The sequence below is a fragment of the Alligator sinensis genome, unplaced genomic scaffold (assembly GCF_000455745.1).
Source record: "Alligator sinensis unplaced genomic scaffold, ASM45574v1 scaffold364_1, whole genome shotgun sequence".
NCBI classification, from domain to species: domain Eukaryota; kingdom Metazoa; phylum Chordata; order Crocodylia; family Alligatoridae; genus Alligator; species Alligator sinensis.
Window position 1 is genome coordinate 37,197 of NW_005842546.1, and position 7,325 is coordinate 44,521.

Below are 7,325 nucleotides of genomic sequence, written 5' to 3' on the forward strand. Positions count from 1 at the left end.
ACAGCAACAAGGCCCTGCAGCTTGCACTTCTGGTATTTTCAGGGATAATGCATTTGCCAACTACAGTTCTAGGGGCCAATGAACCCAAGGCCATTGCCATCTGCTCCTTGATCGCCCCAGGGGTCTTTTCACAGCATGCACCTTTCAGGAAAGGATGGCTGTGGTTCTAGCACTGAGACTCACGCTGGGCATTGCCTTCAAAACCCCCTGACCTCCATTTGACTGTCAAAACGTAGCCAGTCCTTCAAGAATCATGCTTGTAATTAGCGGAAGGGGGTTTTCCTTGTGGTCTGAGAGGAGATTAGGCTCCAGCTCACAAAGACAGCCCAGCTGAGACCCCTGCCATTGCACCAAACAGTTGTTCCAGCTGCATGCAGCTCACTGTGCTTATCTGGCCCTTTGCATTTTAGAGAGACACGGAGAATGAAACCAGCCAACATACCTACGTCCTGACGAGGCAGGGGCACACCTCATGGCAGAGAGGACTTCCACCTAGCAATGAGAATCATTGGAGCATTAGCCCTGACAGCCGACTGCATCTGCTGAAACGGAGGTGAAACGGTGTTTATGAAGCACCCTGGTGTGATGCTTCTGGGACCACCTGGCCACCTGGGTGATCGTTTGGACATTAACTTGATGTAAACCCAGTTTCCCCCAGTGCTAACACTTTGGGGAAGCCAAACTTGGGCAGCTCATAGTGGAGCCCATCACTGGTGTGTCATGGGGACTGCGGCATAGTCCCTGCTATGAGCTATATTCCTGGCGTGCAGGGACTTTATCACTTTCCCAATGGTTCAGATACGGCACTGGAGGATGACAGAGGGGAAATTACATTATTTTGGGTGTAACCTTGCTACGGTAAAATACACAATGATACAGCAATAGTAATACTCCAGGGGCAGCTTTCTGCTTCCACATGGCTAGAGAGTGGCTGAGGAGGTAGTCAGAGTGGCCTTTGTCTTATGCAAAGAAAATGAGAGATGAAAACCCTCCCATATCTTCTGGGCAGGGGGAATGCCCAAAGCTGTAGCCTCTGCAAGGCTCATTTTTTTAGCAAAACCTGCCTTCTCCAGGGGTTTTGATGGAAACCAAAAGCAAGAAGGAATGCAAGAAAATGCAAACATTTTAGTCTTTTCTCAATGATCCTTGTTGGGGGAGAACCAAGATCCACCAGGTAGTTCTGTAAACTCCTGTTTCCATCTCAGGGAGACCAAATCTCTACAGTCTTTAATTAATATTTATTATTTATTATTTTATTGTATTTAATTAATATTTATTATTTAATTTAGTATTTAATTTTTCTATCTCACCCAGCAGAACGTGGCTGGAGTGCTTTTGCCTGTATTGCACAAGTCACCAGGCTAGATGGTTATGTTATGGGGCTTATTATGGTCTTAATGGCTCTTAATCCCATTTATTCAGGACAGTTGTTTTACAACACGACGTGTAGACATAAACTCTGAACCCACCTTTTCTGAACCATGCATTGTCCTATCTCCTTTATCTCATTTCTAAGTGGTCACAGCCATTCAAATCCCTTTCCATGGGGCACCTTTGCAGGCTCCTAGTCATCTCTTTGCTCCTCTCCATGCCCATGGGGTCTCAGTGATACCCGTTTTGAGATGGACCTGCTGTTTCCTTGTGCCCCCACCCATAAATTGTTTGAGTTCTGTCTTCAAACCAGTCAAGGTTTTTGCTCTAGTTCTCCTACTGGAAACTTCTTCCATCCCCTTCCAGCAGATAAGTGGGGACCAGCTTCTAATTTCCACCCTGAATTGACTCTCAGCCATGTCACATCCATGTATCCCAACCTTAAGCATCTTTTCCTGCTGCATCCTAGGGTCACATTTGCCTTCTTAAATGGCTGATCAATGCACAGGCTCCTGGCGGACCCCACTTTTCTCCATCCTAATTCATGGGCATCCTGATATGGTCACCATCTCCTGAGCAGAATATCATCTATCTAGCACAGGGCTCAGGTCATGTTGCAGTGCGGTTACAATTAACCCATGCCTTTGTGCAGTTAACAGTACAGCCCATAGATATTCCTTACATCCATAAAGTATAAGGCCAGTCCAGACCATTATATCATTGCCTGCATATGTGAGAGGCCATTAAAATTCATCCACCTCTACTAAGCCCCCAAACTCATGCTTGGCTAAAGCATCTCTTCCAAAAGAGACCACAGACCCCATGAGAGAATGATCCCACCAGGATCTTGTTCCTATAGCAAATCTCCCTGAGTATCAAAAATGCATCTCTTATCTTTCAGCAGAAAGGGCCTGGCAGAACTGGCTCCGGTTCTGCCTTCCTCTGCCAGATGCAAGAGCCCTGAGGTTTCCTGCCTGTGAAAGATTTGTGGTTTGCTCGGTGCTTTCGTTCCAGAGTTTTAGCTTTGTATTGCTAATGCTGAGTATTATCAGACACCATGCTGCATTCACCAAGCCCAGGCAGACCTATGTTATTATCCAGTCCTTTGCTATTTCCTCTGTCCCAGGGCACTGCTCCATCCGGCACTGAGACCGAGGTACCTTTAGGGAAGATGGATGGTGGCCATTCATCCCTGCCCCATGGCACACCTGGGAGGAGAAGGTGCTGCCCTGATGCTCCCTTTAAGCACCTGCCATTATGTCTTGAGATTGGAAAGAGAGCACCACACAGCTGATAACTTTATTGTTGTCGATACATGCTCAAGAAAGCCAGGTAAAAGAGCATGCCCACCGTTACAAAGGCAAAAACCCCACAATCCAGACCAACCTGACCAGGGGGAAATACTGTGATTCCCCTGCTTTCCCTGTGCCAGGTTTAGGTGTGATGTCTGGTGCTGCATCAGGGTTGATGGAAGTTTTATGAATAGTTTAAATGATGGGTTTGTCTGGGCTGCTTTGGATAGGGTTCATGCTGCCTTTGGCAGGGGGTTGGACTAGATATGACCTAGTCCCTCCCAACCCCGCTGCTCTCTTATATCTAGGACTGTTCTGAACAGGAGCTGAAACTGCAAGCAAACACGGTGCCTAAGGAGTTGCACAGCATAACCACATTTAAAAAAGCAGTATCATAGGGATGGCTAATGCCCACTAGATCATGTCTGCTCATGTACTCTCTGGCCTGCCATGCACCCTTCAGAGCTGGTTCAGACCTATGAAGTGGTAGGCGGTGGTGTATATTGTCAAAGCTGCAGGTGCATTCATTAACGCCTTCTGAGCAACCCAGAAACTGGCCTGGCTTATTGAAATGGCTTGAATTAAACACTTCTGGGACTGGTCCTGACTGCTCATGACTGCATTAGTATGAAACCAAGTCCAAAGAGCCAGCTGAGCCAGGAAAGTCAGCAGCAGCAAGGAGGACCCATCTTCCCTGCAGTGGAAGGAGGCAGCACCTAGCTTTGGGTCCTGTGGATACGGAGTGGACAGGGAACATGCTGGGCACCTGGAGATCGAGTCTGTTAGGGCCACAAACGGACAGCGTTGATGCCGCAGCCTTGCAAGACTCTGCTGTAACCCCTGGACCTGCCTGACTTTACTATGCATAAAGAAGACTCAGCATCTCTGTGCCAATAAGGTAGACCTCGTTTATAAAGAGGTCATTGCATGCCATGGCTAGGTGCAGCACTGGCACCCTTTATTACCATTTCTAGTAGCTCCGATGGGAGTTAAGGTCTGCTTGTCCAAGACACTATTCAAAGACATACAGGACAAGGAGAAGACCCCTGTTCCAATTAACTTTTGCCCCGAGCTGGTCCCTTGCTCCCCGCTCTCTGGCTGGTAGGGTCTTTGAGACAAGGTCTTCCACTGTGCTCAGGGCAGATCCGGAGGGGATGCAGTGGTGCAGTTGCACCCCCCTGCTGAATGCACCCCCCTGAGGTTTTTAGGGTCCCCAAAGCAGGTAAGGATCCAGCTCCTTCCCCTCCATGCTCAGAAGTAGGTCCCCCTCCACTCCCCTTCCACCTCTCACCTGCTGCTAGCAGCCTGTGAGTAACCAGGTGCTGCAGGAAGTGAGAGCAAAGTTTTTGGGACTCATCCCGAGTGAGGCAAGGAGCTGGCTTGGGATAGTGTTGTTGGCGTGTCACTACCAAGGACAATTAAGCTACTTGGACTCTATGTGGCCCTGCTGACACGTGTCCACCACAACCAGCAGTGCCAGCTTCAAGAGTGCTGGTCAAAACACCTATTCTGCAATACCTCCAAGTGGGGAATCAGAGAGTCTTATATACCCCTTACACTTGAATGAGGAGTTGCCAAGGGCAGCAAACAGCAGCCCTTCCTCCTGGCTCTGGACCTGGACAGACAGCGCGTTTACACCGGTTTTGTCCAGCCGTGTAAATCCCACTGGACTCTGGAGTGGAAAGATAAGCAGCTCATCCATGAGACAGGCAGGCTGTGTTTGCTGTTAGCAACCTCTCCTTTGCTCCATTTACATCGAGTGAAGGGCTGCTCAGCAATAGGATTGGAAGTGGAGCTGGGATTTTAACTTGAAGCCCTCCTTGCAGCCATCCATCCTCCAAGGAAAGCCAATGGGAAGACAAGTATCTTGCATTCGAGCTCCCTGAAGTATAGGGAGTGTGATGTGTCGTGTTTCTGATCCGGTCACTAGCCCCCAGGCACAGAGGCAGTGGCCCATCTCTTCTGCTGCAGCAGGATGGAGAAGCACATTCATCACTCACTGAGGTTGTTTGTTAAATCACAAAGTGCTTGGCCAGATGAGCAGGAAAAGAGGTGCCTCAGCCCCTGCCTTATCTATGTCCTTCCCTCTCTCAAATGCAATTCCATTCGGAAGTGGAGAGAGAAGCAAGAGATGCCCCAGGGTGCATGCAGGGAGTGAAAGGTTGACAACAGAGCAACGTGTCTTATCGCATCTCCAGGCAGCTATTGCTTGTACATATTACTCTGCAATCTGGGGGACACAGTGTTGTGTTTCTTAAATAATAAGGTCTGTGGAGAAGAGGCTGCCTTCCTGTTTTATAAGGGTACAGCAACAAGCACAGTGGGGATCTGGTCCTTGCCTGGGCTTCTGGGCCATTCTGCCGTACAAAGGACTCATCACCATCATGGCTGGTGGAAGGATCGTTATGATCCAGCATTACACAGGTGGAGAAAATTGCTCCTTGTCCTGTCATCTGCCCCCACTGAGACCAGTCCAGCCCCATCCTCTTTGCAGCCCCCACGCAGGGAGGTGAAGGCTGCTATCAAATCCCTCCTCAGTCTTTTTTTCTGCAGACTAAATCAGCCCATTTCCCTCAGTCTCTCCTCACAAGTCATGTCCCACAGCCCCCAAACCATTTTCGTTGTCCTCCACTGGACTTTCTCTAACTTGTCCACATCCTTTCTGTAGTGAGGGTCCACAACTGGACACAGGACTCCACATGTGGCCTCCCCGGTGCTAAATAGAGGGGAGGAATCACTACCCTTAATCTGGCGATGCTCCTACTAATACAGCTCAATGCAGCTGTTCACCTTCTCTGTGACAAGGGCACACTGCAGGCTCCTGCCCAGCTTCTTGTCTCTTGTGACCCCCAGGTCCTCTTCTGCAGAGCTTCTGCCCATCCAGTCACCCCCAGCCTGCACTGGTGCATGGGATTGCTTCGTCCTAAGTGCAAGACTTTGCACTTGTCCTTGTTGAAGCTCATGAGATGTCTTTTGGCCCAATCCTCCAATTTGTCGAGGTCACTCTGAATCATAGCTCTACCCTCCAGTGTATCTACTACTCCTCCCTGTGTCAGTGTCATCTGCAAACTTGCTGAGGGCGCACTGCATCCCATCTTCCAGGTCATTGATGGAGATAGCATACAAAACCGGCCCCAGGACTGACCCCCGAGGCACTCCACTGGCTGCCAACTACATATAGAGCCATCGACTACTGCTCTTTGAGCCTAATGATCCAGCCAGTTTTCATTGCATGTCAATCCAGTCTGAATCCTGGTCTTAATTTACATGAGTGCACACAATCAATGTGCTCGTCTCTCCATGCCCTGACTCTCCATTCCCACTGCTGATGATGCTTTTGCTGGCAGACACTGGCAAAGTGACTTAACCACTCTGTGACTCGGTTTCCCCACCTACACAATGAAGGTGACACCTGCAGGAGCACCTGAGCTAAACAGCGAACTTCTGCACTCAGCATGGCATCTCTCTGCTTCATTGTGGGCCTTGCTGTGTCCCAAATCTGTCTGAGGAAGCTCTGGTCTCTTTTCTCCAGAGGCTCCAACAAGCACTTTTCCTTCCTGGGTAAGCATTTCACCCTGGGCTCAGCCAACCCTTTGCATAAATGAAAATGCAAACAGCTTGAGGTCCCTTAGTGAGAAAGTGGTCCATCCAGAGGCCAGATATTTCTTTATTCCTGCACTCTTTGCTCTGCTGAGACAGATGATTAACTTATCCCACAGTTTCCGCCCCCACTCAGGGTGCATAAAATGAACCTCCACATTATTATTATTATTATTATTATTATTATTATTATTATTATTATTATTTTAAATCATGATTTTTAAGGCATACGCTGCAATTACCCAAATGCATGGCCCACCCTGCTATGTGGAAATCCAAAATAGGAAAATTTATAATGAATGTCATTGCAACGGCCACCAAACACCCAACAACCTCCCGGTCGATGGAGCAACAACTATACAAATCAAAAATCCCAAATTAGAAGTGGACCAGGATGTGACAGCTAATTGCTCCCTATTGCTACCATCAAGGTTAGATGTGATCTACTTTAAGCTAAACAATGCTTGTAAAGAGAAATTAAATTAATCAAGTCTTCTGTTCACTATATCAGGGGTTTTCAACTAGGGGTATGCTCATCGATAGTCCGTGGGGGACCCCCACTCCCCGGGTTTCCGCTCATCTGGCTGCTGGGGGACACCTGCCTTCTCGACCGGCTGCATGGGGTACAATGACCCAAAAAGGTTGAAAACCCATGCTCTACATCATAGCTAGGACTCATGCGTGTCCAGCTCCATCCTCTTTGCAACCACCCTGCAGGGAGTTGAAGGCTGCTATCAAATCCCCCCTCGGTCTTCTCTTCTCTGGACTAAAAAAGATCAGTTCTCCCAGCTTATCCTCAGTTATATGCCCCAGCCCCCAAACCAGGAGGTAGTTTGACCCCCCCCCTTGCAAAAGTCTTATGTATGGTGACCCCCCCCCCCGGCACAGAGTAGCACAAGACTGAGGGACCCCAATACCCTGCACATGGTCTCTTTAGCTGGGGGAAGGAGGTTGTAAGTGAGCAACCTCCTAGGCTTCACCCTCATACCCTGCCTGGGGAGGGGATTGCACCCCCCAGAAGACTTGCAGCCTCCCTTTTCTGTGCAGAGATAGGCCTGGTCT